The sequence below is a fragment of the Trichomycterus rosablanca genome, chromosome 6 (assembly GCF_030014385.1).
Source record: "Trichomycterus rosablanca isolate fTriRos1 chromosome 6, fTriRos1.hap1, whole genome shotgun sequence".
NCBI lineage: Eukaryota > Metazoa > Chordata > Actinopteri > Siluriformes > Trichomycteridae > Trichomycterus > Trichomycterus rosablanca.
In genome coordinates this window covers 34,618,256-34,637,199 of record NC_085993.1, presented here as the reverse complement: position 1 = coordinate 34,637,199, position 18,944 = coordinate 34,618,256, and the positions used below count along the sequence as shown (strand labels likewise).

At 38.6% G+C, this 18,944-nt stretch overlaps 1 protein-coding gene across 1 annotated transcript in view; it reads right to left on the bottom strand.

The window, feature by feature from the left end:
* Window positions 1-18,944, bottom strand: part of nudt15 (nudix (nucleoside diphosphate linked moiety X)-type motif 15) — a 426,914-nt gene that overhangs the window by 27,505 nt on the left and 380,465 nt on the right. The window lies entirely within an intron of this gene.

Genomic DNA, 18,944 nt, shown 5'->3' with positions numbered 1-18,944 from the left:
CAACGATTGGCCTGTTGTTCATATGGGCGGGACTAAGCCAGATAGGGTCTCTCTCTCATGACTGGTGCAATTACGACCTCTGCTGGCTGATTGATGGCGCCTGCACAGAGATGAGAAAAGAGCTCTCAGGTTGTGTCCTCTCCGTACATGCAGCTAGACTGCACTGCACTCCTCCAAGTGGAGGTGATAAGATGCATACAGCATGCTGCCCACGTGTCGGAGGGGGCGTGGGTAAGCTTTATTCTCCTCAATCAGAGCAGAGATCAGCATTGGTGGAGGGGAAACATGATGCATTCGGGCAATTGGACGCGCTAAAAAGGGGAGAAAAGGGGAGAAAATGCATAAAGAAAAAATATATTTAAAAAAAACAAATGTGTGAGAAAATTATTAAAATGTTTAAAAACAATGAACCCCAAAGAAAGATTGGAAGGGATTTGCATATTTCACCCTCTCCAGTGCATAATATCATTAAACGATTAAAGGAATCGGGAGGAATTTCAGTGCGTAAAGGCCAAGGGTGCAAGCTTAAGCTGAACGCCTGTGATCTTTGATCCCTCAGACGGCACTGCATCAAGAACCGCCACATGAAATATCTCAGGTTCATCCTGTCTGCAATGAAATAAAAGTAAAAGTAACTGTAAGAAACTGTTTTTTTATTATTTACATACTGTCCCAACTTTTTCTGATTTGGGGTTGTAAGTCTTGAGGCTTTTGAACCAATTACCATAAATAAGCTCATTTATGAAACATTATTAAGCAACATTGTAAATACATCTGAAACCTGTGAACAGGTTTGGTGTTTTATGAAAAAAAATGCTGGCTTGCAGGGAGTGACAGAAAGTGTCGTTCTCTTTGAACTACACTATAAAGAATCCTCCTCATTTAATCAAACATTAATCACTACACCTGGGGAATTTAATGAGAGTACATGGCTCCTTTGAGTTCTTTGCTTGTTTGTCTTTTGTTGGTGTGACTCTCTGACATGCCTGGCTGACAGACGGACTTGACTAGTTGCCTGATTTCCCAACTGTCTTCTTTTGCATTTTTGTGTTGTGGTTTCCACGGACATCCTTTTTGACTTTTGCTGCTACTGGTTTGCTTTATTCTGGTGATGATTTTGGTTGTAGTTCACCAATGGACTGAGAAACTATGGTTTGGTTTGATTGTACTTATTTCCTAAGTTTTATTACTTTGTTTATTCATTCAGTTATTAGTTTCGTGTTTTTGTGGTTGTTCTGCCTCGGTTATGACTCCTACACTTGGGTACATCCCCTTAATTTAACAGGTGCAGGGTTACACTTTGGGCCTCTGTCATGAGGCACCTACCATCCCATGCCATTAGGTTTTACTACATTTATTAAAATGTGTAGTATTGCAAAATTGTACTGCATTTACTCTGGTATTTGTTTTATAACTGGCACCTGATTTGCATTAACCTATGTGTTATCCATTTTTCATATTACTCTATAAAGCTATTTCTGATTGATTTAGGGCATGTCATTTTAGGTTGAAGATTCTAGGAACATTGCTAGAGTCTGATGGGTAAACAACGTTTTGTCTATGAAATTTCTGCCTTTCTTTACCAAGAGTGCCAATTATTCTTGAGTTTGCTGTATTTTTATATTGTTCATTCATCATTCAGTCAGCACAACTTCCACAAAACAAAAAGCAGAAATCTGTTCAGGGTGTCAAGGCATGTCCTCATTTATCATATTAATATACACTTCTGGACCTAAAATTCGTCCTAACAACTAATCATTTGTCAGAAAATTAGCAGCAAGAAAGAAAAGACACTTCTGTGACCTGTGCTGCCATTTGTTTGACACTGTTTATAGCTGCAGTGAGTCGTTGGTGGGGGAGATGGTAACAACAATACATTTATGAAAGGATTTAAATGTTTGCTATAAAATTCTAACTGACATGTCTGGATGCTTGTTCAAAATATCTTCTGGTTTGTTTTTTTCTAAAAAGAATAGTGCAATTTTGGGTTTGTCCCTTTCTGCCTATGGGTGTTGTATATTTATGACCAGTGATTGGCATCTTTACTTTTGGCTTTACTTTGGCAGGAGATTATGATTCTTTCCAGATCTAGTTCTCATCCATCTGCCTCTAGTTAGGTTTGCCCATTTCAAATTGCCTCTGTTATTGCATATTTTTTCATGCTGAATTAGTAAAAACACAGTACATTTTGTAAAACATATTTTATTTGCCTTTGGTCAAGCTCTAAAATCTCCTCCCTGGAGGCCCTTCTTTATGGATTATCCATGAGCATTGCATTTCACAGATTCAATTGAATTCAGAGTGACAGTTGATGTAAAAGTTACTAATCTGACCAATTCCGTGTCTAGTTTGTTGACAAAGTTTAGAGTTGCCTGACCTAAGCAGTGTGGCTGTAATTTTACATCTGTGCTGTGTTATGATATATTAAACACAGCTCTTATTATTGTGAACTACAATGATCTGAATATAATCTCTAATAAATGAACTATGTGACCAATTGTTTGTGGAAACCAGACTTGTTGAGCTTGTTGTGTAGTCTATTATAAAAGCATGAACATTATTATGGAATCCATCCCCTTTCCTTGGCTAAAATTGCCTCCACCAAAAAAATTCCCTAAAGTGTGTCAATTGGGAATTTATAATTGTTTATTAAAAAGAGCATAAAAGCCACAAACCCATGTTGAATAAAAAGATCTGGCTCTTAGTTGCAAGCCACTGAAATTCCTTCACACCAAACGCATCAAGCCATGTCTTTATGTGTCCGTATAGTTAATTCTACAAATACATTCTGCTGACTCTTGGTCTCAAGAGCCTCTTTAATGTCCAAATTGGCCTGGAGCAAGTAATAAAAAGAATCACAATTACATGTATGAACAGTTTCATGTTATCCCTGGAGAAATACACCTGAACCAACTCATCAATTATTAATAAAGCATTTAATTAGCCATAGCAGGTTTGTTTTAAAAAGAAAGGCAGGGAGTTGAAAGTGGAGGTGGCTTTACTGGACCAAACACAGAAACCTTTACACGTGTGATCAGTTTTCAAACATTATTGCCTCACTTTCAGTAAACAATGATTGCTGTGGGAACTGGAGCAGCAGCAAGGCTTTTAAAATGCATCGCTGCCTCTGTATTGCTTTGTAAGACATCCCAGGTTCTGAGAAACTGCATTACAAAGTCAAAGCTATGCCAAAATGTTGACTGCTTTTGACTGTATTGAGATTAACTAGGGCTGTGGTCAAGATTGATGGTGTTGCAGCAACACAAGTCTTTTAACCTCCAAACACTGTTAGTGAAAAATTTGCCCCTTTGCCCCTGTATCTACATGTGTTTCCTCTTGATTCTCTGGTTTTCTCTCACCTATTAAAACATGCAAAAGGGCGACTAGTCCAGATTGCCACTAGGTGTGAGTGTGTGGTGCCTTGCGACGTGTTAGCACACTGTCTAGAGTGTCATCCCACCCTGTTCCCTGCACAGGGAACAGTTTGTAGGGTATTTAAGAGATAAACACATTGTCCAACCAACTGTGCTTCTTCCACCTTCCAGGGCAAACTGTGCATGACACATTGAGACGTTACAATATGCTTCCAACTTTGTGTCAACATTTTAGAACCTGTCCTGTTCGAGCATGGCTTTACCTAAGAGCCCTGACCACAACCCCATTAAACATCTTTGAGATGAAGTGGAACTTTAATTGCAAGCTTGGCTTTTTTGGCCAAAAGCAGTGTTTGGTCTCTTAGGCATGATTGGTCTCAGACACAATACACGATCTAATGAAAATCCTTTCCAGAAAAGTGGAGTTTGTTATATCTGCAAAGGATAGGATATCCAACAATCTCATAGTCACAGCCAACATACTGTACTATATGTCACATAGTGTTTACTTATGGTGACCAGACTGTTTTTCATTTTGCCAGTGTTAATACTTGATATGCTGTGTAAATACATTTATTTATTTATTTATTTATTGTTGTATAATAAATAAGTAAACAGATGGTCGATGAACAGACAGCGATGGACAGATGAACAGACAGTCCGATGAATAAATAAATGTCAACTTAACTTAAAGGAAATCTGGAAAGATGAAAGACCAAAAACTTAGACATGCTGAAGTAAATATAGCCAGTCCAACATAAGTCCATGACAACAAAAATCCATACTGAGACTCCAACATATGTAATAACATCACTGACAATAGCACTAATAATAATAATAATAATAATAAAAATAATAATAATAATAACACAATTTAAATAATATAATAAAATGGCAAAAATCAACTGAAAAAAAATGCTTGATTAAAATTCAATGAATAAATGAATTAATAAATGAATGAATGAACACTGTAAATCAATATTATTTACACTAATGCCAAAGGATTTTAAGCTAGTCATGCTGTCTTGGAAGAAAACATAGAACTTCATTCAGTAGACAATACCCTCAGGTTGGGGCTCTGTAACACCACATTTAGAACTGAACTATAACCAAAGCAAGACATTAGCCAGTTCCATTTCATGTATTTAAGTTATAGATTACAATAGAATAAAATAAAATAGAATGCCTTTATTTGTCATATATACACATACAGGTGTACAGTATAACAAAATTCTTTTTTTGCATATCCAAGCTTGTTTAGAAGCCATGGAGCTGAGAAGGTTATGGGCCTTGCTCAAGGGCCTAACAGTGGCTGCATGGCAGAGCTGGGATTTGAACTCTCAATCTTTAAGTTGATAGCCCTACACACTAGGCTATTACTGTTCCTAAATTATAATTGTTATGATGTAACAATAATTTATTTATTATTAAATAAAGTACATTACAATATTATATTTTCATATATAATTAATTATATTATTTAATATACATTTAAATATAAAAAAAAATAATTTTGATGTAATCTATAATATAATAAATTATATAATTAAATACAACCCCAAATCAGAAAAAAGTTTGGACAGTATTGAAAATGCAGATCAAATAAAAATGCAGTGTATCTTACATTTACTTTGACTTTAATTTGATTGCAGACAGAACTTGAGATATTTCATGTTTTGTCTGCTCGACTTCATTTCATTTGTTAATATTCCTACATTTCAGGCCTGCAACACATTCCAAGATAAGTTGGGACAGGGACAATTTAGGGCTTGTAATGAGGTAAAAAAAAACAACTAAATAATGATGTGATTCCAAACAGGTGATGTCATGGTAATCATGGTTTGGTACAAAAGCAGCATCCAGGAAAGTCTTTGATGAGCAAAGATGATCAGAGGATCTCCAGTTTGTCAACATTTGTGTGAGAAAATGATTAAAATGTTTAAAAACAATGTACCTCAAAGAAAGATTGGAAGGGATTTGCATATTTCTCCCTCTACAGTACATAATATCATTAAACCATTCAAGGAATGGGGAGGAATTTCAGTGTGTAAAGGCCAAGGGCGCAAGCTTAAGCTGAACGCCTGTGATCTTCGATCCCTCAGACGGCACTGCATCAAGAACCGCCACTCAACAATAGCTGATATAACCACATGGGTGAGGGATTACTTTGGCAAACCTTTGTCAAGCACTACAATACAGAGTTACATGCACAAATGCCACTTAAAACTTTACTGTGCTAAAAAGAAGCCTTATGTTAACTATGTCCAGAAGGGGCGTGGACTTCTCTGGGCTCGGAGGCATCTAAGATGGACCATCACACAGTGGAAACGTGTATTGTAGTCAGATGAATCAGGATTCCTGGTCTTTTTTGGAAAAAATGGACGCCGTGTGCTCCGTGTGCTGTGTGTCATCCTGTCTGCAATCAAATAAAAGTCAAAGTAAATGTAAGAAATTTATAAATCAATAAACCAAAAACCTAAATTATTGTTATGATGGGGGACTACTAAATTTGAGTAGTGAAGGGCAATTTAACCCTATCCCCAAAATACCTTTGTGAGATCCTGTACTGTCACAGGTGACATGTATTTAAGTTGTGTTGGGGTTTTAACCCCATCTCCAGATTACCTTCGTGAGACCCTGTATTCTCACAGATAAGCTGTATAAGGTTCATATTCATGTTGGAGGACACAGTATAGCTAGAACTGTCTCTCAGTAGAAGAAAAACTGACTCCATGTTAAAACCCTAGATCCTAGACAAAAATCCTAATCTAGAGTGGATTTTAACAGATCAGTTTTATCAGACAATAATTACAAGGCAAGAATCGAATTAAAATAAAATAAGAGGTATTAAAATACAGATAGTAAATCAAATAAAAAATAAAGCCAAAATATGCCATCATAGAATGCTAATTTTTCCTCCTTTATGTGAGGCTAATCCTTCTTTATGTGAGGATTTCAAAGCGACTTCCTGTCAGGCTTACACTTGAAAGGGCTCCAAAGTTTCAGTCCATGAGAATGAGATGCAAATTTAATGTAGCTAACTTTTCGGTGTTTCTGTGGGCATCTGCCATCCCTGTGTTCATGAATATCAGATTTATAACTCCATCAGTCTATTAGGCAGAGCCTTCAGGAATTTTCATTTGCAAATACACATTATATGCAATCATTATAACCATTATATGCAATTTTTGCCAAGCTTACAATTTTGTTTAGTCAGCACAATATTTCATCACTGAAATGTGCAAGTCGCTGGGGAATATTGTTCTAATTTTTGGAAGCATACAGACATGGATAAAACAGATAAAGGAGCAAAAGTTGCAAATATTTGTAATAAACATGACAGCATAGGATAGTTGTTTTGTTTTCACCTCACTGTCATTGACTCATTTAGTCCCACAAATCATACACTGATCAACCATAACATTAAAACCACCTCCTTGTTTCTACACTCACTGTCCATTTTATCAGCTCTATTTTATCAGTCTGGATCAGACACAGCAGCGCTGCTGGAGTTTTTAAATACCGTGCCAATTCACTGTCCACTCTATTAGACACTCCTACCTTGTTGCTCCACCTTGTAGATGTAAAGTCAGAGACGATCACTCATCTATTGCTGCTGTTTGAGTTGGTCATCTTCTAGACCTTCATCAGGACGCCAGCACAAGACACACTAACACAAGCCGCTCAGGTGGCGCAGCGGTAAAGTACACTAGCACACTAGAGTTGGGGTTTTGAATACATCGTATCGAATCTCAGCTCTGCCTTCCGACTGGGCTGGGGTAGGGGTAAAAAGTCGGATCAAAGGTCCTCATAACTGCTGCAACTGCGGCCCCTGCTGGCTGACTTATGGCGCCTGCACAGGGCTGAGGAATAATGCTGATGGGGGTGTGGCCCTCCATACACAGTGCCCGTCGGTGTGTGAACTCGACTCATGCAGGTGAAAAATGCAGTCTGTACTGACTGTACGTGCTGGAGGGGGCATATGTCAATTGAGAGGCGTCCTCAGTCAGCGATGAAGGGTTGAATCAGTATAGAGGACGCAATCAGGGTAATTGGACACGACTAGATTAGGGGAGAAAATTGGGGGAAAAAGTTGGAAAAATTGAAAGAAAAAAAAAAACACACACTAACACACCACCACCATGTCATTGTCACTGCAGTGCTGAGAATGATCCACCACCTAAATAATACCTGCTCTGTGGTGGTCTTGTAGGGGTCCTCACCATTGAAGAACAGGGTGAAAGCGGGCTAAAAAAAGTATGTAGAGAAATCGATGGACTTCAATTAGTTATTGTAAAACTGCAAAGTGCTTCTATACGGTAAGTGGAGCTAATAAAATGGACAGTGAGTGTAGAAACAAGGAGGTGGTTTTAATGTTATGGCTGATCAGTGTATTTACAAATGGTAAAAATTTAAAAGACGGAAATGTCCCTCCTTTCTAGAGAGCTGGGTTGATCACCTTTCATCTCCCAGCTAGGGATGGCTTATGGAATAGTAAATTACAGAGACAGAAACGTTCCTCCCTCTCATAGAACAGATTCAATCAGCTCCTGGCTATGGATGGCTTACTGCTTACAGCTCCTAACTCACATTTCCCGGACAATAGGGTAAATGCTTCTCTGCTTCATTCATTGTAATTCCCCAGTGAGAAGAAATACATACTGGGAAACAAAATTAAATATTCAAGCATTAAAAAAAAATCTAAAATATACTTTGATATCCTGGTGAGACTGATATGGACTGATAAGGATTTTTAAAATAGAGATCACATTTATGTTAGACTTTATCTGATGCGTAAAATCACAGGATTTTAAACTGGCTTTATTAAATTCACACTTTTACTGCCCAAAGCCGTTCATCTCCCATAAATTTCAAAACTGGCACACTGTAAAATGCATAAACTGTTCCCAGCGGGGTGTTTTGTTCAACAAAAGCATTCTAGATAAGGAGGTATGACCTTTACCATTGGTACAGAACATTGTGTGTGTGTGTGTGTGTGTGTGTGTGTCTTGATTTAATAGCATCTATTTGTCACTTCCCCCTCACAATGTTTCAAAATCCATATAAGATCTTACAGAGTACAGAGTAAAGTTTTAATGTTGTTTAAAACCATCCAGTAGGGTTGTCGAATAAAATATACTTTCATATAAAAATATAATATAATTTTATTTTGTCATTTATTCTTTAATTTATGTATTAAAAAATAAATGACAAAATAAATGACTTCTTTACTACATTATCAAGTATAATAATCAATTACAAATAATATTTTACAATTAGCCATATACATTAATTAATTCTTACTGACCACTTTACAGGGCAAAACACACAAGCAAACACACATTCACTTATTATGACATACTGTATATCAGAAATGCTAGTGCTGACGCCTATCCCAGCTTTTCAAGGGGCGCAAGGCACACAGTAACACCCTGGATGGGGCGCCAGTCCATTGCAGGGCAGACACACATACACACACGCATACACACACCCATTCACCTATAGGGCAATTCAGTGTCTCCAATTAACCTGACTGCATGTTTTTGGACTGTGGGAGGAAACCGGGGCTCCCGGAGGAAACCCACGCAGACACGGGGAGAACATGCAAACTCTGCACAGGAAGGACCTGGACCGCCCCATCTGGGGATCGAACCCAAGACCTTCTTGCTGTGAGGCGACAGTGCTACCCACCGAGCCACTGTGCCGCCAAATATAAAAACCCTGAAATACAATTGAAAAAAAATTTATAAAAAATACAATAAAACCTGCACTTTACATTTAGTTCTTTATTGTTTCCTCATGCTTTTTAATTAGTGGAGAGAACTTATGAGAAGTAACAATTAAAAGAGGTTTAGTGTTTCAATGTCGTTCTTTTAATACATTAATTTACATTAAGCTTTTTTTTTTTAACAATGCACATTTAAGACTCTCGGAGAAGCTGATTCTCACAATTTCTCAGAACCTCTAGCTGTAACACAAGTTTAAAAGTGAAACACTGAGGAAACGTGGAGCTTTCAGACTGGATTTGATGGTTATTCCACACAAATGGATAACGTTTTGATAAAGTTTTACGGCTCAAGCAGAGTGCTGAACAAAGCAGCAGTCGCACACACGTTGAGTTTAAGGTAAACGTTGAGTTTAAGGATACAAATGTCTTGACAAAGGGTGTTGAGTTTCAAAGATTTTGAGTTTAGGGGACGATGAGTTGTAAGGTACTACTGTACCACATTGTGTTGAAATTAATGTTATATTATTAATATCATCCTGACTTAAAATGCTGTAGTGAGACCTAAAATAAGCAGTTTAAAATTTATTTTTTCTATTTTATTTTATGCATTTTCTCCCATCTTCTCCCAATTTAGTGTAGTCAATCTGTCTTCCACTGATGGGGGATCCCTGATTGCAGTCAAGGTGGGTATATTGATCCTCACGCCCCCTCCGACAGCAGCCCTTACCGGAACCCTTTTTCACCCGTGCGCTCTGCACAGGCAACTCTCTATCTGCTAATCAGGGTCTTTCCACAGTGTTTGAAGACCCCACCCACATAGTCCGGTCATCCCGCCCTAACAGAAATGTGTCTGCTGCAGGCACTGCCAATTATGCCCGCTAGATGTCGCCCAGCTGACCGCTGGCAACGCCGAGTTTTAAACTGGGGAGTTCAGAATCTCGGTGGTGCGACCATTTATTTGTTTGATTTTACTGGGATGAAACCGAGCCTAGGAGAACACAGTAGTTGCTCCAAGAATAAGTGTTCAAACCCTGTCAAATGGTTGCACTTGGCCGCTCAGATGGCGCAGCTGTAAAAACACACACTGGAACCAGAGCTGGGATCTCGAATACATTGTATCGAATCTCAGCTCTGCCTGCCAACTAAGGCTGAGCGGCCACATGAACAACGATTGGCCTGTTTTACAGATGTGCGGGACTAAGCCGGATAGGGTCTCTCTCTCTCATGACTGGTGCAATTACGACCTCTGCTGGCTGATTGATGGCGCCTGCACAGAGATGAGAAAAGAGTGCTCTCAGGGTGTGTCTCTCCGTACACAACACTGAGCTGCACTGCACTCGTCAAAGTGTAGGTGATAAGATGCATACGGCATGCTGCCCACATGTCAGGGGGGCGTGGGTTAGCTTCATTCTGCTCAATCAGAGCAGGGATCGGCATTGGTGGAGAGGAAGCATGATGCAATTGGGCAATTGGATGTGCTAAAAAGGGAGAAAAAGGGGAGAAAATGCATAAACAAAATATATATATAAAAAATGGTTGCACTTGATAAAACAATCTGCTAAATGCCAAAATGTAAATGTGTAAAGATAACTTTGTTTTTCAAATAAATGTGATTTGTTACATTCCCTTTGATCCCTACTAATAAAAATTGTTTCAGTGTGAGAAATATGCAATAACAGAGGGAATCTGAGAGCAGTACTTGTTTTTAGGGGTCTCTTTTACCTTTATTATATTATATTACCATTTTTCAGCAGTGTATCTTAAGTGGAGGGTTTCATTTTTTCCCCACTGCCACATCTGGCTGTCAGCTCTCTGTCGCCATGTGTCAAGAGTGGGCTTACTCTTCTTCAAAGCTCAGTGCTGCTCTAATTCAATCAGTGTGAGTGCTAATGGGATTGAGGGTTTGTCTGCTCATCCATAGAGAACATGCTTAATTGTGTCGCCATGGTGCATTTAGGAGATGATCTGCAGTCTTTCCCTGCCAGGTGCAGGATGTTTAGATTCACTTTGTATCTGTGTGTGAGATCTAAGAAGACTAGACGGTCATAGGTCAGAGTAATTCAACTTTGACTGGTCAAGTATTACCTTTTATAAGCTTTAGTTACGGAGTCAACAGTACATGATGCATTTGTGTGTCATCAGGTGCCAGTAACAAAGTGAACATGAGGTGTGGATATGCATGTGGACATATTTTATTAAAATTATGGTTTTTTTCTCCGACCCCCCCCCCCCCCCCCCCCATTTTCTCCCCTAATCTAGTCGTATCCAATTACCCTGACTGCATTACGCTTCACCTCTACCAATACTACCCTCCACTGCTGACTGAGGAGCCTCTCAACTGACACACGCCCCCTCCGACAAGTGTGCAGTACCAACTGCCTCTTTTGCTGTGAGGCGACAGTGCTACCCACTTAGCCACTGTGCAGCAGCCACTTCACCCATGGTAATGTAAAGTAAGCTTGCTTGTATGTGGACAGCATCACTCATGATTCAGCAGCTTCTAATTTACTGTGATTGTACCAGCATCTGTCAATCATGATCACTAATAAGGAATTTTGAGTCAATGACACAAGTATCACACAAGTAAGTAAAATAACATTTTAGAACTATGAGTCAAGTACATTTTCTAAAAAAGACCACAATAAACTCCAAAAATCTATTAGTATAAAACATTAAAATTCCAAGACTGATATGTTGACTGAAGAGAATTAAAAGCATTTTGTAAGTATCTCTAAAAGTATATCTAAAAAAGGTCCACTTAATTTGGTAAGTGTAAGGATAGCACTTTTCTAATATTAATACTTGTAATAACCAATCAGATAGCTAAAAGATGCATATGCATTATCTAGCTCTCTAACATGAGCAGCTAAACAGAGTTAGTCATTTTGATGTCTTCTTTTTACATGTAGTGTGAAATAACCTGTCCCATTAAGTAAAGCTGAGTCATTTGATATAAATTCCAGTCTGATTGGATATGAATTCCAGTAAGTTATTATCAGATAGAATAAAGTTAAAATGCTAAAGGGTGCAGACATTCTCACAAATTAAAGGATTATAGTGATCGGCACAGGATTTAAAACTGCATTGGTGCTTTATTAACAGGATTGAACACAAGTATTAGGTTTCCTTGTCTAACATAAAACAATTCTGGGTATGCATTAAGGACAGATAAACAAAGAATACTTAGGATTGTGTAAAAATGCTCCCGAGGTCAAATAGTACATAGTGCTCAGGAAATGTTACCAATATTGGTAATGGGGCAGCATTACAGAGGCAGAGATCCAGTATTTAATTAAAGCCAAATGCTACAATAGAGTAAAACAACAATACAATGCATAGAAAGTTAATGTCCCAGTTCAGGCCATAAAGTTAGCCAAGGTACAATTTCCAGTATGAAAGATTCTAGTAGCAAAAGTACAAATTCTAATTCAGGTACTAAAGATTCCAGATCAGTATTAAAATGCATCCTCCAGTTGTACACAGTTTCAGTACTTGTAGTAGCGTTCAAATTAAAACGTGATGCTATGATTCCTGAAGTAATAATGAAAAGAACTAATCATTTAAAAGCTGTTGAAGGCACTGGTGTATATATTAGAACAGTTGTCTGCCTGGATTTTTATGAAGTGTTAAGTGATAAATTTGTATTACTCATCTTTTAGATATCCTGTATTGATCTGCTGAAGGATGTGTCTGCTGGAAGAAAGCTATTTAATTCCTAATTAATGCATTTGAGTAAGAACTTTGTTTAGTTGTAATGCAGAATTAAGCCCATTCACATTCCATTAAGTTTAAAGTTGAAAGTAAAAGTGCAACTGTTCTTGGTTTAATGTGAGCAGAATTATCTGTGTTTTAGGAGGTTCTAATAAAGGGCAGACATGTTTTGAGGGGTTTTTAATTGCATTTGACCACCTAAACAAATATGTTACCATAAGATACGTTGGCTGAAATGTTAGAGATTACCCTTACAAATAAAACAGTCTAGCCCAATTTATATGGGTTATAATGAGAATTTGTGAGACATTGTTAAAAAAAAAACCTGATGGAACTTTCATGACATTCTTATTAATATTTCATAAGCCACTCTCTTCAGATGTCATATTATAACAAATAATGTAACAGTAATGGTCATTATGACAGCTACCTAGCTTAACATTAGCTCTCAGGGATTATAACAAAACAGTACAACAATTCTTGACATACTACTATGACACCTTCATCACCTTCACCATTATGACAGATTTATGACAACAGTGCCATATCTACCATTTTGACCCATCAGTTTTCCTGATAATTCATTGACAGAAATAACTAAAAATCCTTATTTTTAAAAGCTATTAAAATATGTATATTTGCTTTAGTTATTATTTAGTTATTGTAGTCACAAATATCAACTAGCCACTTTAAAAGGATACATTTGAAAACAATGCCAGTCGCGCTGATGTGTTTTCAACAGGAAGCTCTACACTTCCTAATCCAAGGAATAGTTATAATTAATGGTGACATAAATACAAATACTATTTTATTTAGAATGCCTAATATTGTAAAATATATTATTATTATTATTATTGCTAGGAAGAAAGCTGTTAACTGTATTATGTCAAAAAAAGACTAATATTCTAATGTCTGTGAATTATAACTGACTAACCCAGGAAAGTGCCCTCTCGTATTGACATGCCTTTCTTTTTTGATTGCTCATGTCACTGTCCAAAAATGTTGCTGTAATACAGATGAGGCACTGGAATGTGTGTTAGACTGTGATAAAATACTCTTGACAAAACAATCAACATGAAAAATTGATGTTGCTTTCAACTTCCAGAATCCAATGAGCACTGTGTCAACACAAGGACTGGAACAAAAGGTACTTGTAAATAGCCTGTAGTTCTCTGGGTGAGACTTAGTATAGTCTATACATGCTTTAGCATATAACTAACTTCCAGGTTGTAAAAATGCCAAAAATAAGGAAATAAATCACTTCTAATTTATAGGATGTTAAGGACCAACAAGTAGCTCTATTATCCCTCATTTCATCACATAATTAGTGGTTTAAGTTCTGTGGGTTGAAAGATCACAATGTTCCAACATCAACAGTAAATAAATATAAACCAACTTGATGCATAATAATGTGTGTCTAAATTTACAGATTTGAAATGTATTCTTTTAATAAATTTGTTGTGATTATACACTGATCAGCCATAACATTAAAACCAGCTGGTTTCTACACACACTGTCCATTTTATCAGCTTTACTTACCATATAGAAGCACTTTGTAGTTCTACAGTTACTGACTGTAGTCCATCTGTTTCTTTACATACTTTTTTAGCCTGTTCTTCAATGACCAGGACCCCCACAGGACCACCACAGAGCAGGTATTATTTAGGTGGTGAATGCTTCTGCTGGTATGAGTGGCACATCAGACACAGCAGTGCTGCTGGAGTTTTTAAATACCATGTCCACTCACTGTTCACTCTATTAGTCCACTCCTACTAAAGCTATTTGAGTTGGTCATCTTCTAGACCTTCGTCGGTGGTCACAGGACGCTGCCCACAGGGTGCTGTTGGCTGGATATATTTTTGGTTGGTGGACTATTCACAGTCCAGCAGTGACAGTCAGGTGTTTAAAAACTCCAGCAGCGCTGCTGTGTCTTATCCACTCATACCAGCACAACAAACACTAACACACCACCACCATGTCAGTGTCACTGCAGTGCTGAGAATGATCCACCACTCAAATAATACCTACTCTGTGGTGGTCCTGTGGGGGTCCTGACCATTGAAGAACAGGGTGAAAGCAGGCTAAAACAGTGTGTAGAGCAATAGATGGACTACAATCAGTAATTGTAGAACTACAAAGTGCTTCTATATGGTAAGTGGAGCTGATCAAATAGACAGTGAATGTAGAAACAAAGAGGTGGTCATAATGTTATGCCTGATCGGTGTATTGTTATCCAGAAATTGCACACTTATTTAGATTACAATGGTTTTCTCCAGAGTGTGAATTATACAGTGCCATTGTAGTATTGGGATTTCAATACATTCTGAATCGAATCTTGTGTTTACTAGGGTGAATAACACTTCTTTGTTTTTAAGTTCTTTCATAGGTTTATTACACATTTTAGTGTTTTATCTATTAGTTTGTACATCATTTGTTATTTTAGACTGTAGAAACCGTCTTTGGACATTGATATTTTTTTCCCGAAGGCTAGAAGAGAAGGCTTTAAAGAGAGAGAAATTGACAAATAACTAAACCATTGTATGCACACAGTGGGCATTGTCAACCCCAGAGGATATCAAGACAGGAAATGTCTCAAAGTTCCAGACTCATTTGTCACTTTTAAGAAACAGGTGGGAACAAAGTGACAGGTTTATTTTTGCTGTACCCTACAGTCTGTCGGCTTCATGCTGCTGTTCTTCCTCCCCATGGCCTCCTTCTTACTCTCCTATACAATCTGGGTTTGGTGATGAATCCTCCAGAGGCTCAAAAGATCAGGTGGAAAAAGGGTTTGATTGTAGTTTTCAGAGTGCAAGCTGCTTCCACCTTTTATGTAGCACAAAGCAGTTCAATAACAGCGACAGCTAATATTATACCATGTAGAACTACTTTATCCACTCAAAGATACACTGTCTCTTACCTCCATCCACACCCCTTTCCCCCTCTTCTGTCTAGGAGAGGTGCTGCCTGTAATTTTTCCATGTTATAAAGGTAGGCAGATATTTTGGGATGTATTCATTAATAATTAATAATATGGATTAATAATGCAAATGTAATATCGTTTGATGACAGAGCTTTTTAAAATGGGTCCTAACAAATGAATAAGTTAATTTTTTAAGGATACAGAGTTTATTTTAAGCATTTACATGGCTTCACTGAGAAGAATACATTTAAAGTCAAAAGTTTACCTACACTTACACTTTATGTATTGGTGATCTTGAGATGTAATTAATTTCTAAAACTGAATTATCACATATACTTATTTGTCCAAGAAACTGTTACAATTACTGACTGTAGTCCATCTGTTTCTCTACATATCTTTTTAGCCTGCTTTCAAACTGTTCAATAGTCCGGACCCCCACAGGACAACCACAGAGTAGGTATTATTTAGGTGGTGGATCATTCTCAGGCCTGCAGTGACAATGACATGGTGATGGTGTGTTAGTGTGTGTTGTGCTGTTGTGTGTTGAGTGGATCAGACACAGCAGCACTGCTGGAGTTTTTTTTTTATACTGTGTCCACTCACTGTCCACTCTATTAGACACTCCTACCTAGTTGGTCTATCTAGATGTAAAGTCAGAGACGATCGCTCATTTATTGCTGCTGTTTGAGTTGGTCATCTTCTAGACCTTCATCAGTGGTCACAGGACGCTGCCCATGGGGTGCTGTTGGCTGGATATTTTTTGTTGGTGGACTTTCTCAATCCAGCAGTGACAGTGAGGTGTTTAAAAACTCTATCGGCATTGCTGTGTCTTATCCACTCATACCAGCACAACATACACTAACACACCACCACCATGTCAGTGTCACTGCAGTGCTGAAAATGATCCACCACCCAAATAATACCTACTCTGGTGAGTGAGAATCCTGACCATTGAAGAACAGCAAAAAACAAAGCATGCAGAGAAACAGATGGACTACAGTCAGTAATTGTAGAACTACAAAGTGCATCTATATGGTACGTGGAGCTGATAAAATGGACTGTATGTAGAAACAAGGAGGTGGTTTTAATGTTATGGCTGATATATACATATAAAGTATATATACATCACATACTTATTTCACATTGATTAAATTTTTTAATAGCCATCAGCAAGCTTCAGGCAAAAATCTGCTTAGATCTCTCTGCTTAGGGAAACAGGTTAAATTTCTGGCACCATTATTTCAGTACAGTACACATATTCTCAAGAGGGTTAAGGACATTTAAGCCATTCCAAAACCAGTTTTGACATATGATCTGGGTCACTGTCCTGCTGGAACTGAAAGTACATCAGGGAATTTTCCCTTGTCATTATTCCATCCACTTTCTGCATAGCATCAGTTATACTGGCAGCAAAACAGCCACAAAACAAGATTTCCACCACCATGTTTCACTGTAGGTATGGTGTAAATAACTTGTTCCTGGAATGCAAGCCTAGCCATCAGGAGGTGCACTTGTAGTGCAGTGTGCTCTTATTGCCGGTCCAATGTTTGGATAAAAATGATTGCTTTAAAAAGGGCACCCAGTGTAAAAACAGTGTCAGTTCAGGTACACTAACCAGAATAATGCACTGTGGCAATCCCTAAATACAGCCGGAAAAAAATAAGGGGAAAGTTTAGATTTACGCTTCAACCTTGACCAGGAGACCACTGTTCTATGCAATTCTATTGAAAAGTACAAGCTCTATTAAAATGGGCATTGGTGACTAAATCACTGGACACAAAAATTCAAAGGCTATATTCAATCTTAATCTCTAATCAGGGATTAGAAGGTACAGTGTATCACAAAAGTGAGTACACCCCTCACATTTCTGCAAATATTTCATTATATCTTTTCATGGGACAACACTATAGACATGAAACTTGGATATAACTAGTCTGTGTACTACACTAGTCAGTGTACAGCTTGTATAGCAGTGTAGATTTACTGTCTTCTGAAAATAACTCAACACACAGCCATTAATGTCTAAATGGCTGGCAACATAAGTGAGTACACCCCACGGTGAACATGTCCAAATTGTGCCCAAAGTGTCAATATTTTGTGTAACCACCATTATTATCCAGCACTGCCTTAACCCTCCTGGGCATGGAATTCACCAGAGCTGCACAGGTTGCTACTGGAATCCTCTTCCACTCCTCCATGATGACATCACGGAGCTGGTGGATGTTAGACACCTTGAACTCCTCCACCTTCCACTTGATGCGCCACAGGTGCTCAATTGGGTCTAGTCCATCACCTTTACCTTCAGCTTCCTCAGCAAGGCAGTTGTCATCTTGGAGGTTGTGTTTGGGGTCGTTATCATGTTGGAAAACTGCCATGAGGCCCAGTTTTCGAAGGGAGGGGATCATGCTCTGTTTCAGAATGTCACAGTACATGTTGAAATTCATGTTTTCCTCAATGAACTGCAGCTCCCCAGTGCCAGCAACACTCATGCAGCCCAAGACCATGATGCTACCACCACCATGCTTGACTGTAGGCAAGATACAGTTGTCTTGGTACTTCTCACCAGGGCGCCGCCACACATGCTGGACACCATCTGAGCCAAAGTTTATCTTGGTCTCGTCAGACCACAGGGCATTCCAGTAATCCATGTTCTTGGACTGCTTGTCTTCAGCAAACTGTTTGCTGGCTTTCTTGTGCGTCAGCTTCCTTCTGGGATGACGACCATGCAGACCGAGTTGATGCAGTGTGCGGCGTATGGTCTGAGCACTGACAGGCTGACCTCCCACGTCTTCAACCTCTGCAGCAATGCTGGCAGCACTCATGTGTCTATTTTTTAAAGCCAACCTCTGGATATGACGCCAAACACATGGACTCAACTTCTTTGGTCGACCCTGGCGAAGCCTGTTCCGAGTGGAACCTGTCCTGGAAAACCGCTGTATGACCTTGGCCACCATGCTGTAGCTCAGTTTCAGGGTGTTAGCAATCTTCTTATAGCCCAGGCCATCTTTGTGGAGAGCAACAATTCTATTTCTCACATCCTCAGAGAGTTCTTTGCCATGAGGTGCCATGTTGAATATCCAGTGGCCAGTATGAGAGAATTGTACCCAAAACACCAAATTTAACAGCCCTGCTCCCCATTTACACCTGGGACCTTGACACATGACACCAGGGAGGGACAACGACACATTTGGGCACAATTTGGACATGTTCA